Genomic DNA, 24,549 nt, shown 5'->3' with positions numbered 1-24,549 from the left:
AGCAGCCTTTGACATGGTCGATCACGAACTCCTGGACCACCGCCTTGCCGACGTGGGGATCCAGGGCACAGTCCTTCAATGGCTGCGCTCGTTTCTCTCTGATCGGGGACAGAGGGTGGCGCTTGGGGGGGAATTGTCATCGCGTCACTCCTTGGTGTGTGGAGTGCCTCAGGGTGCGATTCTCTCCCCGATGCTTTTTAACATCTTTATGCGCCCCCTCGCCCAGCTTGTCCGGAGTTTTGGGCTGGGTTGCCATCAGTATGCTGATGACACCCAACTCTATCTGTTGATGGATGGCCATCCTAACTCGGCCCCAGACACACTGACCAGATGTCTGGAAGCTGTGGCTGGATGGTTACGTGGGAGCCGGTTGAAGTTAAATCCTTCGAAGACAGAGGTCCTCTGGCTGGGGCGGGACGATATGGGATCGAGGGGGCAACTCCCATCTCTTGCGGGAGTGCAATTAGTGCCAGCACCGGCCGTTAGGAGTTTGGGTGTAATCTTCGATACCTCCCTCTCTATGGAGGCGCAGATTACAGCTATAACAAAGGCGGCATTTTTCCATCTCCGCCAAGCTAAGCAGTTGGCCCCTTATCTCTCTCGCCCTGACCTAGCCACTGTGATCCATGCGACGGTCACCTCCAGACTGGATTATTGTAACTCGCTCTACGTGGGGCTGCCCTTGAGACTGACCCAGAAACTCCAGCGGGTGCAGAATGCCGCGGCGAGACTCCTTATGGGGTCTTCGCTGCGAGATCACATTCATCCGGTACTATACCAGCTGCACTGGCTCCCGGTGGAGTACAGGATCAGGTTTAAGGTGCTGGTTTTAACCTTTAAAGCCCTATACGGCCTAGGACCCTCGTACCTACGGGACCGCCTCTCCTGGTATGCCCCACAGAGAAACCTACGGTCTGCAAACAATAACACCCTCAAGGTCCCAGGCCTCAGAGAGGTTAGGCTGGCCTCAACTAGAGCCAGGGCCTTCTCGGTTGCGGCTCCAACCTGGTGGAACGCTCTGTCACAAGAGACTAGGGCCCTGCGGGACCTGACATCTTTCCGCAGGGCCTGCAAGACAGAGCTGTTCCACCAGGCCTTTGGTCAGGGCGCAGCCTGACTCCCTCCGCTGGCAACCTGCACAGAATTTTGTTTAATCGGTTGCCATCAATTTGATTTTAACTAATTTTTATAATGAAATATCTTTAGAATGTGTTATTATTTGATTGTTTATTTGATTGTTGTTAGCCGCCCTGAGCCCGGCTTGGCGGGGGAGGGCGGGATATAAATAAAATTTATTATTATTATTATTATTATTATTATTATTATTATTATTATTATTATTATTTTGCTCTCCATTTGTCTTCATGGCATGCACTGCAAATGTGATTTAATTTGAAGATAATTTTACTGGACCAAGAGAGAAAGTCATTGTTCTATTTTGCCAGCGTATTATACCGCCGATCCATTTTGGCATGAAGTGGGAATCCTCCCAGGGCGGCAGCAAGCAGGGACTCAAATATTCCTGGGAGTGACCTGTAAAGTAGGAAAGGGGATCCAAAAATAGTGATTTACATTGGAATGGGAAGGACTTGGAGTAAGCTAATGGCAATAATTTGAAGAGCTAATGAAAGCTAACAGCTCATTATCAGCTAATGATAGCCATTATAAAATATGCAAATGGAGATAAAGGTCTTAACATGGTCTTAACCTTTGGACTTTGGATAGACTTGGCATTGTAAATTCATCCAGGCATGTAAGCTGTAAAATAAGTGAGAATTTGCACTCTTCTGGCATTTCAAAGTCGCTTCTTACCAGGAAACAAATGTAAGAATGTAAGAAGTGAGCCCTATTGGATCAGATCTAAGCCTCATCTTGTCCAACATCCTGTTCCCACACTGGCCAACCCAATGCTCATGGGAAACCCACAAGCAACAGAACCATCTCCACTTGTGATTCCCAGCAGCAGGTATTCAGAGGCAAAGGTTAAGGTAAAGGACCACTGGATGGTTAAGTCCAGTCAAAGGTGACTATGGGGTTGCGACGCTCATCTTGTTTTCAGGCCGAGGGAGCTGGCGTTTCTCCACAGACAGCTTTCCGGATCATGTGGCCAGCATGACTAAACCGCTTCTGGTGCAACGGAACACAGTGACGGAAGTCAGAGCACACACAAACACCGTTTACCTTCCTGCCACAGTGGTGCCTATTTATCTCCTTGCACTGGCGTGCTTTCGAACTGCTAGGTTGGCAGGAGCTGGGACAGAGCATCGGGATCTCATCCCGTCATGGGGATTCGAACTGCTGACCTTCTGATTGGCAATCCCAAGAGGCTCAGTGGTTTAGACCACAGCGCCACCTGTAGCCCCTATTTAGAGGCATACTGCCTCCAACAGTAGATAGAGTTATAACATGGGTGTCATGGCTAGTAGCCATTGATAAGATTGTCCTCCATCAGAGGTGGATTTAGGGAAGTGTGATTGGTTCGATCGCACTGGGCACAGGCAGAGCTCTAGGGGCTCCACAGGGGATGCCACAGCTATGATTTAGAATGGAGAGTGAGAGGCAAATTTTGGCATTGCACAGGGTGCCACCAGAAACTGAGGCCTTGCCTCCATGAATTTGTCTAATCCTCTTTCAAGCCAAGCTGTTGGTCATCACAACCTCTTGGGGGAGCATATTCTAAAGTTTTAGCTATGCACTACGTGGAGTATTTTGTCTGTCCCGAATCTTCCATTATTTAGTTTCAGTGGATGGTCCCAACTTCTAGTATTATGATATAGCCTCCTATGGAAGTAAAAAATAATGATTCTGGCATCTACATATTGCTCCCACTTTCCTTATAATACCCTTAAAGGGGGTTTCCCTATAAAATGTAGTATAAACACCGACAACTGGGAAACACTGGCCTGCGAGCGCTCCAGTTGGAGAACAGCCTTTACCAAAGGTGTCATGGACTTTGAAGACACTCAAACTCAGAATGCAAGGGAGAAATGTGCTATAAGGAAGGCATGCTTGGCAAATCCACACCATGATCAACTCCTGCCTGGGAACCATTGTCCCCACTGTGGAAGGACGTGTGGGTTCAGAATTGGCCTCCACAGTCACTTATGGATTCATTGTTAAAATCGTGTTTATGGAAGACAATCTTACTTGGCTACGAGTGATCGCCAAAGAAGAAGAAGATTGCATTGTATTATTTTCTTCTTAGGGCCATGGGGCACCTGCTGAAAGCAGCAGCCCAGCAGCCAGTTCTGCTTTCTCTTCCCATAACATTTAGTCAGGTAAACTCACAGTGTGATGGGATTGGGTTGTGTGCTCCTCTGCCCCAGCCAGTAGCGTAGCGTGGGGGGTGCAGGGGGGGCCGGCCGCACTGGGCGCAACATCTGGGGGTTAGGGTTAGGGGCCGCAAATCCACGGGTTAGGGGGTGCAAATCCACAGGTTAGGGGGCGCAAATTACTTGCCTTGCCCCGGGTGCTGACAACCCACACTACACCACTGGCCCCAGCACCAATGCATAATATAAACTGAAGGAGGACACAAAATGCTATGCAATCACATCACACATGGTATTATTGGGAGAAAAGGGGGGGAAGCTGGTAAGTACCTTGAACAACGTTTCTCAGATCAAAACCTTAGTACTCTATCCACACACAAAATATTGTAGCAACTAATAGATATACTGGCCTAGCTGCATGGCTAAATGTGGTAGAATGAAAAAAGATAAATATGACTCGAGGATGCCAAAACTATGAACGGTGTTATTGTTCAGTACAACTGACACATTTTGGCACAATTGCCTTTATGTAGGCCTTATTCTCTTATGTGATTGGAAACTTACAGAGCAACAGTTCTCATTTTGGCCTTGCCGACACTTGATCATATGTCCATCCTGTCCTGTTGTGCGCTGTTCCATCCCACTGTACACATTTTCCACTCACACTTTTTACATTAATATTTTTAAGCAAATAATATGCTGTTTTGTTGTTGTTTTTTTGCCAAATATCATTCGGATGAAGTTCAACTAAACCGTGAACTAAGGTGAACCAAACTCAGGGTAAACATGAACTTGAATTAGTTCCCTTTTGGATTTGTCAAACTTGAAATAGGTGCTTTTGAAAACAGACTTTTGAAGCTCTGAACAGGACTATCTTTAATATTGTGGTTGTGTGATTTGATGATCACTGCTACTAGGCACTTCTATTCCACTATTTGTTCAGGTCAATTTATTGGCTGGTCAATCATCTGCAGCATCAAATAGATGGGAATTCTAATAGCATCAGATCCAAGACTTGGTTAATTAGGGCATCCTGGTTATGTTTTGAGCAGAGTTTTCCAAAACTTAGAAATCCAAGCAATCTACAAGAATATGAATGCTAACTGAATGAACCAGATTCCCCTCCCCAGCTCTTAGGCCACAAAGAAAGTAACTCGCAATGACTTCACTGAATAAGGACCCTTTTTGTCATTACTTTCATGTGCTGCTTGCAAAAGATAGTTGAGAGGATGCAGCTATGACCAAAAGACACATTTGTATTGAATGTGATTATGGCATTGTCAAAAATATGGTCTCAGTGATTAATTTGTCAGACTGCTAAAAACACATTAAATAAGAACCTGGGACCATAATGAGCAGAGATTGCCAACATCCAAGCTAGCACATTATGGATTTTTTTGGGGGGGGTTAGGATTTTCTTCCAATAAATTATTGATTGCCTGCTAACCGATTGCTTCTTGTTTTGCTGAAGACAAAATCCTTCAATATTTCTTAATAGCTTGTTGTTGTTGTTTTTATAAATCTGATGAACATATTTTCTTATTAGCATGGGATGAAAGACTGCCAGGAAATATACAGGGGTCATTATTAAACTGTGTAATCCTGATTGATTGGAAGGTTTCAGCCTTTCTGGGAAGCATAGCATCAGAGAGATTCATCTTGTATTAGATCTTGTCTGCTCCATTAGACCGAGGGACCATTTTTAGCATTGGCTTTAGCAGTACAGAATTAGCTGAATGGCAGCTTCTTTCTCTGCTGCCTGGTAATGTTGTAAGTCTGTGATCATGGGAGAGGAGCCTATTACAGTGTGACTCCAGTTTCTGACAGGAGGAATACTGTGGAGAACATGGGGATGGACAGATTGCCAATTTATTCTCTCTGTCAGTTCATTCATAAGTCTGTCCCATGCCCACATTAAACGTTTGTATTTAAATATGTATTTTTTATATCTCTGTCTATGAATTTCCAAATGTACTTTGTGTGGCTAAATATTTTATGTATTTAGATATGTTAAATCTGTGTTTCTAAATGTATTATTTCCCAAAGGCTGCATTTTGGACACAGTGTAGTGGCTTGCTCATAGAAGTGCAAGAGCAGGGTGATAGTTAAGTTTCTAGTCTGTGTATTTGTCCAGGACAGAGCCTCATCTGTCCTGGACAAATACATAGAGCTAGCAGTGTATTTGTCCAGGGCAGATGAGGTGGGGTGAAACACTCACCTCAGGTGGTGGAAGTACAAGAGGTGGGAACCCACCATTTCCACACCTTGCAGAATACTTCCCCCATCTCACTGAGTTCAGCAAGACAGGGAACTTTCCAGTGGAATTTTGTGATGGGAGAGGGCACAGAAAGGGCAGAGGGCACCATGTTCCCACCTTGCAAATTGGGATGGGCCACTTCTGGTCAAGGATTTATGAATTAAGTTTCTTCATTTTAATATGCAGCCCAAATGAAATTCTCTTAGAAGAAACCAATGTGGGGACTTCCATCATGCGAATTCCACCATTACCGGGCAGCTTGAGAAAAGGCCATGGCTAGGAGTGGAGAGGAAATTGGATTCCATTTGCATTTAAGACCAAAGATACCTAATTCACACTTCTCTGATTTTTGCACACTTCTCTGATTTTTCTGCAGCTAAGTAACGTGGACACAAATGCATATACTAGGCTAAAGTGGGTACAAAGACTCACACATCATAAATAAATGACATTAAAATACATTATATCAGGGGAAGTTGCTTTGGGAAAATGTGTGTGTTAGGAGAAATTCACACTAAAATGTGGAATAATTTTTATGGGGGCGTCTTTTTAAAAATGGAAACTCTTGTTTGAAATGTGGAGAACTGAATTTAGGATTGAAATGAGAAGCTGAGATAAACCAAAGTTGACCAATTCCTCACCAGAGTATAGCAGCACTTAAACCAAACTCTGAATTCCACTAAAAGAAAGATAAATTTTCAACAGAAGTAAAAAAGAAAATATATATATCAAGGACTGTTTGTATAACCTTAGTCCAAAATCATGCATTTAGACTACAGTCATATGCACACTTTCCTGAGAGTAAGCCCTAGTCCATACGTTGCATAAACACACGCAGAATTGCAGTATTTACATTAGGTAGCTATGCCTGCATACAGAAGGACTGTAAACCTTTAATAACTTCTTTCACAGTAGTGTGGATTTTATTGCTTTTCGTTTTGTTTTTGCAAGGTGCCCTGGGACTCTTTTTAATATTTAAACATCCATACAGACCAAATACAGCATTTCTGTGATCCACAACTGAGTGTGAGTGTGTTTTGGAAGAAACTATGCAGAGAGCCAAAAATGGATTGGTGTTTTCCTTTGCAGTATTTTTGGATGCCAAAGAAACAAGCGGCTTTTAAGACAGATCGGCAGCTTGGCTTTTTGGCAACGGGAAAAGGTTCTGAAGGAAATGAATAACAGTGTTCTGCATTCATGTCCAGGAAGGTAGTTTCATACAGAGGGAACAGTAAGGATGAGTGGACAGAGTAACCTAAGACAGCAGGGAACCCAGTGCTTGAAGGGGTATTTGGGATGGGATCAGAAATTATCATACTTAGAAGTATAGAATCATAGAACTGAAGAGTTGGAAGAGGCTGCAAGGGTTCCAATGAAGGAATCTCAACTAAAGCATCCATGACAGATGGCCACCAAACCTCTACTTAAAAACCTCCAATGAAGGAGAGTCCACTACCTTCTGAGGGAGTCTGTCCCACTGTTGAACAGCTCTTACCATCAGAAAGGTCTTCCTCATGTTTAGTTGGAATTTCCTTTGCGTGTTAAAATCCCCAGGAGCTTCCCAATAAATAAAGACACAATTGACATGGAATTTAGTTTTAGGTTATTGGCATAATTTTGGCCGCAACTTTATTGATTAGTGGTTTCTTTAGGCATTGGTTCCTGACTAGCTGCACCTGCAAGGCAGCACTGACGACTGGGCCCCACCATATCGTCAGTACAGGTAAACACCGTGAAGGAGCAATAGTCCAAAATCAGACTCAAGCTCACCCCAAATGCTCCCAGGGACTCGTGTGTGGCCCTACCCTCCGAAAGGGGTCAACAAAAGAATGGCGAATCCCTGGATTCCTTTAACAGAATACTTTGGAGGCTCCAGACAACCTTGAACCAATGCCGAAACGCCAAAGCTTACAAAGTTGTGACGATTTGCTACGTGGCAGGTGAAACCCAAGTGGCATCGGCAAATCAGCCAAATGGGAAAATTCCTACTGGGCCCCTGCCCCAACAGCAGATGACCCACGATGGCATAGCAAGGTAATAGCAAGACCCTAAGTATAGGGAGGGTGCGCAGGTGATCCGATGCACAAGGTGAAAAGAGGAAGCTCAATGCAACGTGCATCAGAATATAAAGGTCCCTCGGTTAACACACAAAATTCCCCATTGGCCAGATTTGCCCAGCAACCGAGGGACCACCAATTGGGTTGTTGTGGCTATCCAATCACTCCCACCCACTCAAACAGTGAGGTCAGTCCTAATGATCTCACCGCAACGCGTGCCCTCTGTGAGGAGGACTCGATTTCTTGTGACTTGAAGCCATTGGCTTGGCATGCTACACGTCAGTGGCATTGTCCAGGTTGGGATGAATCCACACCATATACAGTGGTACCGTGGGTTAAGTACTTAATTCGTTCCGGAGGTCTGTTCTTAACCTGAAACTGTTCTTAACCTGAAACACCACTTTAGCTAATGGGGCCTCCTGCTGCTGCCGCGCCGCCAGAGCACGATTTCTGTTCTCATCCTGAAGCAAAGTTCTTAACCTGAAGCACTATTTCTTTTTTATATATATATAAATTTTTTTATTGGTTTTACAACATTTTTTAAACAATACAAACAAATATAAAGACAAACAAACATGTATAATTTCATGACCTTTTTTCCATAACCCTCCTTTCTCGGACTTCCCCATACCTCCCCTTTCTGCATCCCAATTTACTAAATTATTTCAGCAGCTTCTAAACAATTTTTGTCAAATATGTGTTCTCTTAATCTTTTCTTTGACTTAAAACTTATGTCACTGTATCCCTTTTTCTCTCAACACTTCGACATTTTAGCATTCCTCAATTTTATAATAGTTCTTAAGATAGATTTTAAATTTCTTCCAGTCCTCTTCCGCCGTCTCTTTCCTCTGGTCACGGATTCTGCCAGTCATCTCAGCCAATATCAGCACTATTTCTGGGTTAGCGGAGTCTGTAACCTGAAGCGTATGTAACCTGAAGCGTATGTAACCTGAGGCACCACTGTATTGAATGCATATTCAAAGCACATGACTTGCTGTAAACTTCCTGTAAAGCACATGCCTTCCTGGAAACTGTACTTTCCTCCTCAACACCCTTAAAATATAGACATGTGCTTGAAATATAATAATAATAATAATAATAATAATAATAATAATAATAATAATAATAATAATAATAATAATAATTTATTATTTATACCCCGCCCATCTGGCTGGGTTTCCCCAGCCACTCTGGGCGGCTTCCAAAAGAATATTAAAATACAATGATACATCAAACATTAAAAGCTTCCCTAAACAGGGCTGCCTTCAGATGTCTTCTAAAAGTCTGGTAGTTGTTGTTCTCTTTGACATCTGGTGGGAGGGCGTTCCACAGGGAGGGCGCCACTACCGAGAAGGCCCTCTGCCTGGTTCCCTGTAACTTGGCTTCTCGTAGTGAGGGAACCGCCAGAAGGCCCTCGGTGCTGGACCTCAGTGTCCGGGTAGAACGATGGAGGTGGAGACGCTCCTTCAGGTATACTGGACCGAGGCCGTTTAGGGCTTTAAAGGTCAGCACCAACACTTTGAATTGTGCTCGGAAACGTACTGGGAGCCAATGTAGGTCTTTCAAGACCGGTGTTATATGGTCTCGGCGGCCGTTCCCAGTCACCAGTCTGGCTGCTGCATTCTGGATTAGTTGTAGTTTCCGGGTCACCTTCAAAGGTAGCCCCACGTAGAGCGCATTGCAGTAGTCCAAGCGGGAGATAACCAGAGCATGCACCACTCTGGCAAGGCAGTCCGCGGGCAGATAGGGTCTCAGCCTACGTACCAGATGGAGCTGGTACACAGCTGCCCTGGACACGGATTTAACCTGTGCCTCCATGGACAGCTGTGAGTCCAAAATGACTCCCAGGCTGCGCACCTGGTCCTTCAGGGGCACGGTTACCCCATTCAGGACCAGGGAATCCCTGGTTGGATATGTTTTTAATGTTTCATGTGGATCTTGTTTTTGGTGTCTAAAACTTTTTTGCTTAGGTAAAATGACATTTTATCATGTCTGTTTGTTTTTAAAAATGTTTATTTTATCTATATTTAAATAATAGGGTAACTGAATCCCAGTTTAGATATACCGTATTTTTCTCTCGTGTGAAGAGGAAGAAAGCAGAACCAATCTCACTAGCTACACTTCCTCCCTTAAATCTATGCTGCTTCACACATCAGCAAGCAAACATCTGTAGCAAGGAGTACAGCTCCTTGTGCAATTAGAACCCTGCACATTGTTATGACCAGGAATTATGAGATGCACAGTAGATCCACAAGAAGAGTAACCACAGCCAGAACTTCAAATGACTGTGATAAGTGGGGAAGAAAGGTTCCAGGAAGAGGCTTGCATTTTGTATGTCCTTCAAACCAGAGTTATCTCTTGTTAGTCTGTGGGTTAGTCTACAGATGCATGCTCCTCAGCTGATGAGGGCATTATCTTCAGGAGACTTTCATATGTCCATGAACTAACACAGATCAAATACCATGGGGGGAATCATATGTACCATTTCACAGCACTACACTTTTCTGTGGAAGCTGGGGTCAAAGGTCAGAGTAGGGGAGCCAATGGGGAAGTAGATGAGAAAACATGCAGTTGTCTGTTCCTTCCTTTTCCCACACCACCCTCTCTACTCTAAAATGTGCTATGAGATCTGACAGAGGCTTAGATCCACTGCCAACAAGAGTGACAGAGGTGATTGATTGGTAACATCAAAGAAAGACCCTGTAGAGGAAGTGTGGGAGGCAAATGGATGAAGGATGGTGACCTTGGGAATTATATTTTGAACTAGAAAGAAACAGGCATGGCTTACGACTGGCCCAACAAGATTCCCATTATTCTGCCTCCTTGAGGGGACAAAAGGGTGGAGGTAGAGTCAGGCAAGTCAACAATACTCAACCAGCAGGCTACATTTGTGTTGGTGTGTCACAAGTCTGGCAAGCATGATTTGAACCCATCAGTTGGTTTTTTATTTGATTGTGATAATATCTGGAACCAGTCTGGCTGTTCCTCTGCTGAAACGTCTAGCAATTCATAAACTCAATGAAAATCCCTTTAGCACTACTTAGTTGAGTCAATCTGTGACTAGTACAGGAGTAAAGCTATTGATTCGACTTTAAAGCTCAGAGGGGGGAAGTCTTGTTAGAATGCTAATGATATTTCAATAGGTCAGCAAATGGAGGGAAACTGTGGAAGGGAGACGTGTAATCCTCACAGCTTCCCCACCAATGGTTGGCCCATTAGCTTCAACCAGAGCATTCCTTTGGCGCTCTTTGATGATTGGACATGCATGTCAATAACTTTTAACAATGGCAATTTGTTTCTAGGTTGAAAACTTCAAATCAATCAAATGTGCATGCAAATAGCTCTATTAAATCTAATCTGGATTGCAGAAAGAGGATGCTTAAGGAGATAATGAAAATTGAAGCTTCACTTTAATTATCTCTATAAAGTCTTTTGCCATCAGCATAAAAATGCAGTTAATGCTTTTTGAGTAACAATCAACTATTTAAACAAAGACAGTAATTCTACAGTTCTTGTCCAATTTATGGCCACAGATCACAAAGGTACTTAAGCACACACCTCACAATGAGCACAAGAATAGCTACATTGACGGCCCCTGGAATGACTGCTTCCTTTAACTCTGGGCTTCTATGTTTCAATGTGATGTGCAGTCTCCTGCAGTAGTAACTGCTTTCCCCTTTCTTTCCATCCTCATCACAGAAAGCATTTTTTCCCCAGCTATTAGCGTGATGGACAATCTTCACAATTTGGAATGATGCAGTCATGGCTTATTTAGCTTGCAATCTCAGTAGGGACAGAGTGCCAGTTTGACAAAAAGCAATGCAGAATCACCTGATCTGCACCATCTCAACCAGTTCACGGATCAGATTAGGCTCTACTCTCGAATCTGCACTTTGATTGATCTCCATCTTATCATATTCATCTCATAAAATGTGTCTCCTCTGCATTGCTTTTTTTAAAAGTAATGAGCACGTGATCTGGGAACTTAAGTTTTAGGTGAAGCCGGCAACAGGAGTGGTGTAAGTCAAACTATATTTCAAAGGCTTGCTTTCCATCAGACAGGCGTGGGCCAGATCAGCTAGCAGCACCCTTTCTCTGAAATGGAATTTGGATCTGTTGTAACTTTGTGTTGGCTAAATTTATGCCTGCTTTCTGCATGTGGGGACCCCGAGACCACCCCCTCGTTGATGAATAAGACACAAGGACACAGATATTAGGTTAATGTTATTGGGCAAATTTAGGCCACAACTTTATTGGTTACAGAATGTGAGCGGTATTGGCTTAGGCAATCAAGGAAGTGAGCCAAAAGGAAGCTCTCCAGCTCTATTTAAATGGGGCCCGGCCATGCCCCCCCAGCCATCTGATTGGCTGGCAGGTGAATGACATGGCTGAGAACCTATGGGGGACACAGGACTTCGTCCCCGCGCCCCCAGAGGGAAGTGCGTGGCCACGTGGTCAACCACAACTCCTCCCCACTGGGAAGTGGAGTGGATTTCCAAGCCCGGTTCTTGTGTTCAGGATTGCTCCCTTAGAGCATAACAGATACCTAGGAAAGGTAAGGTAGAATCACTCTGGGTTCACCCTTGCAGCTGACCTGCCTTTCCAGCACCAACAATACTTTGTCACCAATACCCATCATTGCTGTCTGTTCTGTTATAGAGAGAACTATGAGTGTACAGAAACAATTATTCACCCTGCTCTTTCTGTGGTATGTACCTTCCACAGTTCTGTCGGCACCAGGTCCACTCACGTTTTTGGGTGGGCGGTGTTGCAGCCAGGCGTCAGGGCCCCTGCAGTGATCTGGTGCAGGGCGGGTGGAGTTTGACGCACCTGCATCACTGTCCAGGCGGTGTTGCCGTCACCCCGCCCAGGGGTGGCCCTGCTGCCCAATCAATGCCGGTGGGAGGTGTGGCCGCAGGAATCTTAAACTGCAGTGTGGTTGTGGAGCCTTTGCCTTGCACCCTTCGCCAGATCTCCCAACCCACCCACCCTCTTTTCATACTTTGCTCTGATATGACCTTGCTATGGACAATTGACAGCTGCCATATTGTTGGGTTTTTCCCCACTTGGCAAATTGACACCAGCCATTTGGTTTTCGCCTACCTTGTAGCAATTGTCATAACTTTGTGAGGTTAGACATTGGGCAAGCCTTTGTTTGGATGGAGGGGAGGTTGTAGTCTCCGCCTGCCCTTCCTCAATAAGGGTACCCTGTTAAAGGGATCTAGGGGTGTGGATTCTGTCTGAAGCCCAGACATGGGCTAGGGCCATGCCACAACCCCAACAGGGACCTCTCAGGGTGACCCTATTTGATGTAAGTCATAGGGATCCCCCTATTGGTGGTTTACCCTTAGATGGACTCCCTGCAGATGGGTGGGAGTCAAGATATAGCCTGGCTTCACCCAGTGCCTAAGCCAAACCACACACATCTGTAAGCAATTAAGTTGTGGCCTATTTGAACCTATAAACCTAAATACTTGTGTCCGTGTATTTATTATCCACTAGGGAACTGCAGGTTACGGGGCCTTGGCACACAATGGATATCATCTGCCAAACTGGATTTTTGTGCTGGACAGCTTTAAAATTTGAGACCCTCCCCCACACCCCCAAAAGGGTTTCTCTAACTTTTTTTTTTATAGAAAGCCAGAATTTGATTAAAGTTCAGGCTTGAGAACCAAGGGGTTATGGATCCTGCCCACTTACAGACTTTTTGCTATAGTTTTCTTGCAAGGGCATACTTTACTGTTGGGGCTAGTTAAAATTCACTTATTCCCTCACTTGTTTTATAAGCAATATGTATGAAAATGGCATATGTGAGAGAGGTGACCCTAGGTAAGAGGAATGTTAACCATATTTCTGTGCTGGAAAACTACTGTGATTTTGTAGGTTGTAGCAATGTGATATTACTATTCATATAGCTAATTTTCCTTATGCTGCTGCAAAAATGAGATTTTGTAATATGAACCAATTTTAGAGTAAGATTTAGAATAAAATTACCTCTTTTCTAATTGGGAAGTGGAACAGAGATTTTAAGCATATAAGCTCTTGATTACTTGGCGAGGAGTGGCTATAAAGATCTTATTGGACCAATTCCTAATTTGTGTTCACTCCCCTGCAGTTGAAATCAGCCAGACCTTCAGTTTTTCAACCTCCTTTCAGCTTTGTCCTTTGAACATAGCTGTGATATTGGAGCCTATGTGTTTCATGTAATCCGATTGATATTGATTCATCATTAGTATAATTCAGCTGCCCAGATTTGGAAAGATGTGATGGGGCTTCTCCTCTTTATACCAAGGTTAGATTGTGGAGACCTGTTTCCTCCATAGGGTGAATCACCTTCTTATTGGTATCTGTGAAACCCAATAATAATAATAATTTTATTATTTATACCCTGCCCATCTTGACACTTCTTGAAAATATTGATTGGTTACATTTATATCCCCCCTTTTTCTCCAAGGAGCTCAAGGCAACATACATGGTTTCCCCCCTCATTTAATGCCCACAACAACTGTGAGGTAGTTTAGGCTAAGAGGCAGTGATTGGCCTAAGGCAGGCATAGGTAAACTCAGCCCTCCAGATGTTTTGGGACTACAACTCCCACCATCCCTGACCACTGGTCCTGTTAGCTAGGGATGATGGGAGTTGTAGTCCCAAAGCATCTGGAGGGCCAAGTTTGCCTATGCCTGGCCTATGGTCACCCAGTGTCAGGAGTCCAGGTTCCCAGCTTGATAACACAGTAAGCATAGCTAGTTAAAAGGATGGCGTTATTGCAAAAAAACAAACAGGTAGCTCCGGACAGCTCTACAAAGCCTCTGGCACCATTACTCAAGATGAGCCTTCTGAAGACTCCTTATGATGTCGACAGAAGATACTGAACTTATGAACCATACGTCTTTTGTTTTGCTTCCTATCTTGCAACCCTCCCATTCGCCGACTTCTCGGAATTAATGGATCGTCTCCCACCACTTCCTTTTCCGACAGGCTGTCTCTGAATTCTTTCATGCCTATTTGTGCTTCTGGTGAGCTTTGACTGCGTTCTAGCCTGCTCTCAGCTACTATCTTATCAGCTGGAATATCAAGGTCAGGAAGAGCTGAAGTCTGCAGCTACCGGCTCTCTCCTGCCTGACTAATATCAAAGACTCTCTGTTCCTGGCTGCTTGCTGCAGTTGGCTGCAAACCTTTGCTTGGAGCTGGCTCTTTCCTGACACCCAGTGAGCTTCACAGCCAAGTGGATATTTGAACCATGGTCTCCCAGGTCCTAGTCCAACACTCTGTCTGCTATGTCATGACTCTACATGTAGCAGCTCCTGATGGATCACACTAGACTGATGGTGTTCATAGATGGAGCACCATCATAGCCATTTAGGCAAAATGCCCCAAGTATTGGTGAGCAAAACCACTTCAACCCTGGGGTGGAATATATAGAAGGCTATTTCAAAGTAAAGGGGACCCCTTAATAACTTCAAATGTATTTGTGGCTTGATGATGTAGATCAATGATATCATAATAATTTATTCCTTTATTTAAGACTATTTTGATACCGCTTAATATATATATAATATCTAAGTTGTGTATAGCACATTTTAAAAGCACAAATATCACAAAATAGACAATTAAACCATTGATACCAACTACTAAGAACAGCAATGAAAGGTACAGAAATGCAACAAAGCATTATAATGTACACAAGACAGTGTCTATTTTTAATAATCAAGGAAAGACGGGGGGAAAGATGTGCCTTCAGAAAGTTGACTGACGCAGGTAACAGAGACAGCATCATACTATGTAACGTTAAACACCACCAGGTGCTCAGGTGATCAGACCCAGAGAATGGCAAGATTGTAAACCTTAAATAGTTGGGCACAAAATTAAGCAAAACCAGTTGGCTCCTGCCAGAGATTGGGACAACCCCCCCCCCTCAAGTGTCCCAATTTTGATAAGCAGGATGTTGGAGGGTATGGAGGCAAATGAGAAATGGAGAGGAACCAAAATGAACTGATGTACCCATCCCAAGCAGTGGGTTCCAAAAAGATGGCAGTGGCACATCTCACTAGGCCCAAGCCCAGTCCACATTTATGCATGCTAATGACATCATGAGCTGCACTGCAGCATCAGCAAAGGCTTAATGAAGAGGATCCAGGGAGGGGGATATAAAAGCCTGGTACAAAGGCAAGAGAGAGAAATAAACCCTTGTCCTTCATTAATTAAGCATAGCCCTTAATTAAGAGGAATGGAAGAAACTGCAGCATTAGCAACATTAGCAAGTAAGCCTCTGTATGCTTTCAAAGATTTTACTATATAAAGTTCTGCATGATATTTTTATGTTATGACCTCTCCAATAAGGCAAAGGATCCCTGGATGGTTAAGTCCAGTCAAACTTGACTATGGGGTGTGGCACTCATCTCGCTTCAGGCTGAGGGAGCCGGCATTTGTCCACAGACAGCTTTCTGGGTCATGTGGCCAGCATGACTAAACTGCTTCTGGCACAACAGTACACCATGATGAGTGTCAGAAAGCACGGAAACGCCATTTAACTTCCTGCCGCAGCGGCACCTATTTATCTATGTGTGCTGGTATGCTTTTGAACTGCTGGGTTGGCAGAAGCTGGGACAAGGCAACGGGAGCTCACCCCGGATTCGAACTCCCGACCTTCCGATTGGCAAGCCCAAGAGGCTTGGTGGCTTAGACCACAGTGCCGCCCGCATCCCTCTCCAATAATGTGAGTCTGGCATACCATATATTTTACAATGCCCTAATAATAAAGTCCCCTGCCATCTTTTAATGGAGAACACAGCATGGGTACAGCATTATTGGAGAGAAAGAGAATCATGAGGATGTCCTATGCACCTTGGTCAAAAGAAATATTAAAGGTGATGTGGTTTTCCAGAGTTTATTCTTATTGAATGTTCTGTGATTTTCTATCCTTTAAAAGGCCGGTCATAGGGTATTCCCTTATACTGGGATTTATTGCCAGTTGTTCACCTGTTCTTTTCTTTGGCAGGAAATATATTGCTTGCCACAGTCAGCAAATGTGTTAATGGCACAGTAAGACCTGGAATTGCACCAATGTTCCTGTCAATCAAGCAAACTGTTTGGGTTCTAGCTTAGTACCTTCAAGTCCTCCCTGCAAGTCAGCATCCTGACTTACCCTTCGTAGTACTTATATCAATTTGAATAATAAATCATAGTTGCTTTATGGTGATAGAACTGAAAGCTACTTTCTCATTTAAAAGCTTTCATCTTTATGATGTTCTATATAATGAATATCACAGCACACTAATGAGACTGCCGGCAACTCCAGAAGATGTATGGCTGTCTAACGTGGCTCCTTTTCGTCCCTGATAAAAGACAGCATGAATTTATCAGTTTCATAATTTCCCTTTACTGATATGGATATATAGATTAAAATTCATGGCTCTTTAAGAGAACTGTGAAGAATCCTTCTTGTTTAGTAATGTTCTTAGCATTCCAGGTACCTTTTATGTTTTCTCATTTAGAATGATATACTGCATTTTCCCTGCGGTTGGTATTTGTGTAAGTGCAGAAGAACCACATGTGCAAAAGTTATTTAATTTTTAAAAACAGCATTAAGTATTGAACTAGAGAATAAGGGACTTCATTTATTTTATTCACAGGATATTAATGTTCACCCTCGAAAAGCAATATTGAAAGTAATGGACTGAATTGCTAATGCATGTGCGCTTCAGATTCACCAGATCTTCCCAGAGGGATGGAGAAGAGGTCATTTTTTATGTTTCAGGGAGAGAGAGAGAGAGAGAGAGAGAGAGAGAGAGAGAGAGAGAGAGAGAGAGATGTAGCAAGTCAATCAAGTCAGATAAAATACTTGGACAGTAAAAGTGCTGATGGACAACTAGGCTTTCACACAGGGAAATAGTGTCTTAGTTTTATGGAAAATGAAGAATGATGGTATGGATGTAAGATGCATAACTGCAAGTCCAAGTCCAAACACAATGAACTAGTTTTGAAAGGTATGAAAAGTATAACGGGCTTCACTCAAAGCAATGTTTGATGGTAAAACAGCCTATGTGTGCAACTACTTAAGCAGGAAGTATTTTATTTTATTTCACAAGACAAGATAAGACAGTATTGTAGATGATAAATTTTATTTTAAAAAAAATAATTCATTACCTGCACTGATGATAGTTATTGTTTGGATGAAGGGGGTTTTATCCATTTCTGCAGTCACTCACTCAATCAATCAATCAAACAAACAAACAAACAAACAGTAGCTGAACAGGGTTCCACACAGTCACAAAAACAAATTAACCGAAAAAGCCTCAAAAACAAAAACACAAGATAAATAGCAAAAACAAAAGCGCCAAATTTAATCTGTTCTGGAAGTCTGTTTGACTTCTGAAATGTTCGAAAAACAAGGCTCAGCTTCTGATTGGTGCAGGTGCCCCAGAAACAATAGCCGACAGCCACATTGGATGTTTGGCTTCTGAAAAACATTTGAAAACCAGAACACTTACTTCCGGGTTTTCAGTGTTTTGGAACCAAGGCGTTTGAGTACCAAGGTATTTGAGAATCAAGATACCACTGTGCTCCTTTAGATAGAGACTTGGCACCTTCCTGTCCTGCACAGCAAAACTCACAGCAAAGTCCACATCTAGGCTGCAGGTTCAAATGTAGTTCCATGCACAACACATAGTCCAGCAGTAACCAGGAGGTAGGAATCACACAGCAGAAATTTTGAGCAGCAGCTGGTCTAGCCCTCCTTATATAGCCAAGACAATCACATCCTGGCCAGATACCAGTTACAGGTTCAGCAGCTACCATGGAGATCTGGCCAGGTGGAAGCAATCAGCACTTACATTTTTCCTGGGCAAGAATAAACCTTCTTCAACATGGTGAACCTGCAAGCAACCAAGGAACAGATTCACAATGGTGTTGTGATGTTGAGCCAGAGTATCCAAAGGATATTGACCTTAGTCTAGTCAATTAACTCTTGCACTTCCACCTGTACGTCAAACAAGCTCACCTGAAGAAGAAAATTTCAGCCCCCAAGGTGTGTAACAAATAAAATTCCAGGAGAATTTTTTTTGGGGGGGGGCAGATTGCTCCTGTGTTTAATGGTTACAAACTGTACAGGCATTATATCAATTTCCAGAGTAACAATTTCCAAGATTGGTTGTCTGCACTAAGCATTCTCTGCACAGAAAATGATAACCTGTGACTTAACTGATTTTAATGATATACTTTAGTTTTGCATCCAAAAGTGCTTGAAAGAAATTGTTCCGACTTCGTACATGACATAATGTCATAACAAAGATATGATTCCCCTATATGTGTCTTCAATAATTCCATACTTTTGCAAATATAGTAAAGGTTATAAATTTATAAACAATTTTTTATCAGTCCTAAAATTTCAGCAATGTTCTACTTTTGTTGAGTAGATAAAGAAAAGAAGAAAGTTTTGTTTCTCACGGTCAGATGCTATTAAGTTTGGGCCTCCCATTGTCTCCCAGCCCAGAGCCTTCAGTTGTTTTAATCTGGTCCTGCATGTATGCTCCCCCTCTCTTTCTGTTTTATTTAACGTATATGTGACTCTTGCCTAAATTATAAGCTAAGAACAACAGCTTTAGAATGCAATTTATCCTTCATACACCAATGGATTCTAAAATGCCACAGGCTATGCACGCTAAATGTAAAGGCTAAGCTATAATTGCCTCTCTCCCCCTCTCTTTAAGATTAACATTATTATTTATTTATAGTGCAATATACCAGCACTGTCATTCACTTCTGACTGTGCTACTGCAGTCGGGGCGGGAAACTGGATTGTATAGCTTCCAATAAAATTGACTAACTAGTTTCAGGCTGAAATCCTCTTACTCATGAGTAAATCTCACTGCAATCAATAGAACCTGTTGCACAGATGCATTTAGGGTTGCTATTTATATGGAATAATTCCCCATATGCAAATTGTCTTATATACACGTCTCATGTTGCTACAGTCTAACCAAAGGGGCTTTGCAATAAGAAATTTCTTTTTCTCTCAGCTGCACAGTTTATATATATCAAGGGTGATGATATTGGAGTGTCAGGGACTAAGCAGAGGAGGAATGGTGGAGACCGCCTTCCCATCCTGACCCTTCCAGGGTGGAGGAAGAGAGTATTGATTTACAACAAGGGGTTAAGGAAGGTTGCAGCTTGGAGGCAGATGAGGGGGGAAGTTGGGAAATCATGAGAAAGGCAGACAACACCTGGCTGAGGTGTTATCATTTGAAATCATTCCAGACCCTTCATCTCTCAGAACCCGGTGAGCCTTAAAAGTAGGAGAGCAAAGAGCTCAAAGACAGAGGGCACCCATAGAAGAGACGAATGAGGAAGTAGGAGAGATGGGGAGTGGAGATTTACTTGGGACACCACCGTCATCCAAGAGGTTGGGTTCTATAGCCTCTCTCTGTAAAGATTGAAATTTAAAAGGACTATGAAACTTTTCCTTGTCTTTATACTTTCCTGGGCAATTAGCCAGGATCTGCTGACAGCACCCTGACAGCAGGGAGCAGAGAGCAATCGCCATTCAAATTACACACCTTCCAACTTTTCTTGAGAAAGGAAATGTGGTTGTATGAATCCGTCCCAAAGTCACACATAAAGTTGATTATTTGATGTATACAGAGTTGTGAATGTATATCTATTGGCCTCAACTTGATGGGTTACAAACTGGCAAACCAATCTAAAACTTTTTCCCAGTAGTAAAAGTTAATATATCCCCCAAATAAAACTATTCATCACCTGTTATGGAGATCCATCTTGACAGGGCTGAGATGCAGTCTGACTGTTAACTGTTTCTGGCTTTACCAAGACTTAAAGCATATCCTCTTTGTGACATCACACATGACATCAGAATGACATGTTTGCATTCAACCTAGACTATCTCCATGCCAACAGCAATGGCCAGTAAACTTCTGCAACCATCAACCTCACTACCCAGTTCTTATCGAGACTATTGGCTGTTTAATTTTTGCTCTCATAATCAAAGCCTGGAGAAGAGCTGTGTATATTCTGAAAACCTGTGTCCACTGTTAAAGAAAACTAATTGTTAAGGACTGGGCAGAGGAGGAATGGTGGAGACCTCCTCACCATCCTGACACTTCCAGGGAGGGGGAAGAGGAAGACAGTATAGATTTACAACAGGGGGTTGAGGGAGGTAGCAGCTCAGAGGCAGATGAGGGGGAAAGTTGGGAAATCATGGATGAGCCAGAACAACACCCGGCTGACACATTGTCATTAGAAAGCATTTCAGCCCCTCCATCGCTCAGAACCCAGAGAGCCTTAAAAGTAGGAGAGCAAAGAGCTCAAAGGCAGAGAGCATCCGTGGAAGAGACGAATGAAGAAGTGGGAGAGATAGGGGGTGAAGATTCAATTGGGACACCACCGTTATCCAAGAGGCTGCATTCTACAGCCTCTCTCTGTAAAGATTGAAATAAAAAAGAAACTTTTCCTTGTCTTTATACTTTCCTGGGCAACCAGCCGGGAGCTGCTGACAGCATCCTGACATGGAGTTGAGTAGCATCTGGAAGGCCAAAGACTTCCTCATCCTTGGTGTAGGGAGAGAATGATTGAACTGGACTCTAGATGGTTTGAGGTATATAACATCAAAGGGGTTTGGGTTCAATGGGGCAATTAAAATGGGCACAAGCCCCCAACCTAAAGTGTTTTGTGTATCTCCAAACACTTTAGTGAAACATGTACACACGTCCTGCCCAAAATAAAACTTACACAGATTGGAATACTATAGGGGGAAAAGTTCAATACATTTTTAAAAAATGACATTTTGGTATTAATGGTATTTCCATGCTCTCCCATTCTATCTACTAGAATGTGAAATGGACTATTTTGTACAATTGGTTTTAGTAGCATTAATATAATAGCAATGCATATCTGCCCCCTTGAACCTTAATAACATTCATATCTAGCAATATATATCTGCACCCTTGATCCTTTGCCAGCAGCCTCATAAATCGGGAAGAAAAAGTGACCCAAATAAGGTATCCAATAAATCTACAATGAACGTGAAGGACATAAAACCAATGCTGTGAAAGAGCGCAATCACTTTTACCAACGCTTTAGAATCTACAGAGGGGGAAAGAGTATCCCCTCGGCCCAGCCACAGGCGGCGGCTGCTTCTGCTGACTGGGAGGGAGGCGAGCTCTGAGGGGCCTCGCCGCACCCTGCGCTCCCCAAAACCCTCCGAGAGGAAGCCGGCGGGCGGGTGAGGGTCTCCCGGCAGAAGGGGGCGCCGCTGGCTCCGGCTCTCAGCGCAAGTCTCAGCCGTGGGGGGGGGGGCGAGGACGGAGCATGGCTGGAAGCCCCCGGACCCGGCCGGGAGGAGGAGAGGCGCTCGCCAAGCCCGGATCTGGAGCTCCACCTACAGCCCAAGGAGAGGAGGGGGCGGGGAGGCGCCCGAGGGGCGGGGGCTTCGGCTGCCTCAGCCCGCGGGGGCTCCGCAAATAATAAATTTAATAAATTCCTGCTGAGCCTTTGGGGGGGGATCCTTGGCTCCTTCGCTCGCCCCCAGCCCCAGTGGCGTAGCGTGGGGGGTGCAGGGGGCCGGGCGCAACATCTGGGGGGGCGCGCTCGCACTCGAGTGCTAAAATCCATGGGTTAGGGGGGCGCAAATTACTTGCCTTGCCCCGGGTGCTGACAACCCACGCTACGCTACTGACCACCAGAACTCATGAAGAACAGGTGGCATGTGTTTTATCTGCAGCTAATGTGAGATACGTATTAAATCAGTCTGCCTTGTTGTTGTTTTTTACTAGCTGCAGTTTCCAAAATGCCTTCGAACAGAGTGCATTAGAAAGACTCGAAACTTGAGCAGTGTGGGACATGTGGTCCTCCAGATCTTGCTGGACCAATTTTCCAGAATAAACAGAGTTGAAGTCCAGTAACATCTGGAGGGATGCAAGTTCTCCATCACTGCTCTAGCATGCACTTTTGTGTTTAGGGCCTTCTTTTACAGCAGGAGTGGGAAACCTGTGGCATTTAAACAATGACTTCCTCAATGCTTTTTTCTAAAAAAATGTTTAGGGGTACTCTCATTTTCCTACGCCTATTGAAATACTGCTCCTCAGTATTAAATCCACAAAATGTTTAGGGGTATGTGTCTCCCTGCATCCCCCCAGAAAAAAGCACTGGACTTACTTATAAATGCTGTTTCCAGCCTCTAGCTCCCTGTTTCTGGCTCCCTGCTTGTGGAATGCTCTCCCCAATGAGGCTTGCCTGGTGCCTTCATTACCTATCTTTAGGCACTAGGCAAAAACATTCCTCTTCTCCCAAGCCTTCAGTTAATTAAACAGTCTATGGCCTTTTAAGCTGTGTGTGGGGAGGGTTTATTGCTTTTGTTTGTTGTTGTTGTTTAGTCGTTTAGTCGTGTCCGACTCTTCGTGACCCCATGGACCAGACCACGCCAGGCACTCCTGTCTTCCACTGCCTCCCGCAGTTTGGTCAAACTCATGCTGGTAGCTTCGAGAACACTGTCCAACCATCTCATCCTCTGTCGTCACCTTCTCCTTGTGCCCTCCATCTTTCCCAACATCAGGGTCTTTTCCAGGGAGTCTTCTCTTCTCATGAGGTGGCCAAAATATTGGAGTCTCAGCTTCAGGATCTGTCCTTCCAGTGAGCACTCAGGGCTGATTTCCTTCAGAATGGATAGGTTTGATCTTCTTGAAGTCCATGGGACTCTCAAGAGTCTCCTCCAGTACCAATTTGTTTGTTACCATGTGTATTTTTGTGCTTTTATACTGTGAATCTGTGCACCAGTAGCGATTTATTCATGCTTGCCACATGACTCGGAAAGCTGTCTGTGGACAAACGCTGGCTCCCTTGGCCTGAAAACCAAGATGAGCATTGCACCCCACAATCGCCTTTGACTGGACTTAAGTGTCCTTTACTGTAAATCTCCCTGTGATCCTCGGGTGAAGGGCAGTAGAGAAATTTAATAAATAATCATGATTATGCAACTGTTGCTGAACGACAACACATGGCCAATGGCATTTCCCTTTATATGCACTTCACCTTCTAGAAAACTATGAGAAAGCCCCAGCATGTACAGAGCTCTTGCGCATGGCCAGCATACTGAAAAAAATTGAACTACCATCCCCATTCTATCATCTTCCAAATCTTGTTTTTAGTAAGATTGTTATTAAATTTCAAGTTAAGCTGAGTTCTTTAAATAACAGCAACCCACCTCTCTCTGTCTCTGTCTCCCACTCCTGTATTAGTCTCCCAGGCCCTCATGAATAAAGCTTCCTAATTTGTAACTTACCATTTGATTGCTTTCCTCTCTACTGCATAACTATTACGTTTCCAACCAAAGCCTCTATATCCAGAGTCATTAGTGATTGCTGGGTATTATCTGTGAAATTCTCAAGGAAGTCATCAATCTTTATTGTGCAACTCTTTTTAATCAGTCCACTTGTTTTCTAACAAGAAAGAAACAAAAACGCTAGTTCAGTATAATGACCAATCTTACGCACTGCCCCCTTTCCTGCAGCCACCACGCCTGCCTTTAAGTTACACTTCTTAAGCCATATGGCTTTTTTTGTGTGTGCTACTTAATGAGAACTATTTTGCTCTTTATGCTGGTGGGAGCGGATGGCACAGATGTGTGAATTGACTCACATGTCTTCTTTACCACCATAAATTTATTATTATTATAATTTCTAGATTATGAAGTATGATTTATGAATTGCCTTTTACATGTGTCTCAAGGTGATTCAAAAGCCTAGCATGAAAACTGTACAAAAAATAATCTGAAGATAGCTTTAAAAACAATAGAAAATGACCACTTAAGGCTGAGACCCTTTCATCTAGCTGGAAAACCTTTGTGCCGCATAGTACAATGTGTAAAAGGAAACGTCCATACCTTGGGCAGTTGTGTGAGCTGTAAATGAGGGCCAAAGCTCATTCATCATTACACATAGGAAACAGGTAAGTT

At 43.7% G+C, this 24,549-nt stretch overlaps 1 long non-coding RNA gene across 1 annotated transcript; it reads right to left on the bottom strand.

Moving 5' to 3' along the window:
- Nucleotides 1-1,316: 1,316 nt before the first annotated feature.
- LOC308593953 lies at nt 1,317-20,439 on the bottom strand. Its single transcript, XR_014011135.1, has 3 exons — nt 20,343-20,439; nt 18,419-18,460; nt 1,317-1,533 (listed from the first exon to the last, which is right to left on the bottom strand). It is a non-coding gene; the product is annotated as an uncharacterized lncRNA (long non-coding RNA).
- Nucleotides 20,440-24,549: the final 4,110 nt, after the last annotated feature.

This window comes from Podarcis bocagei (genome assembly GCF_964188305.1).
Source record: "Podarcis bocagei genome assembly, chromosome: 8".
NCBI classification, from domain to species: domain Eukaryota; kingdom Metazoa; phylum Chordata; class Lepidosauria; order Squamata; family Lacertidae; genus Podarcis; species Podarcis bocagei.
This window is presented reverse-complemented; position numbering and strand designations above follow the sequence as displayed.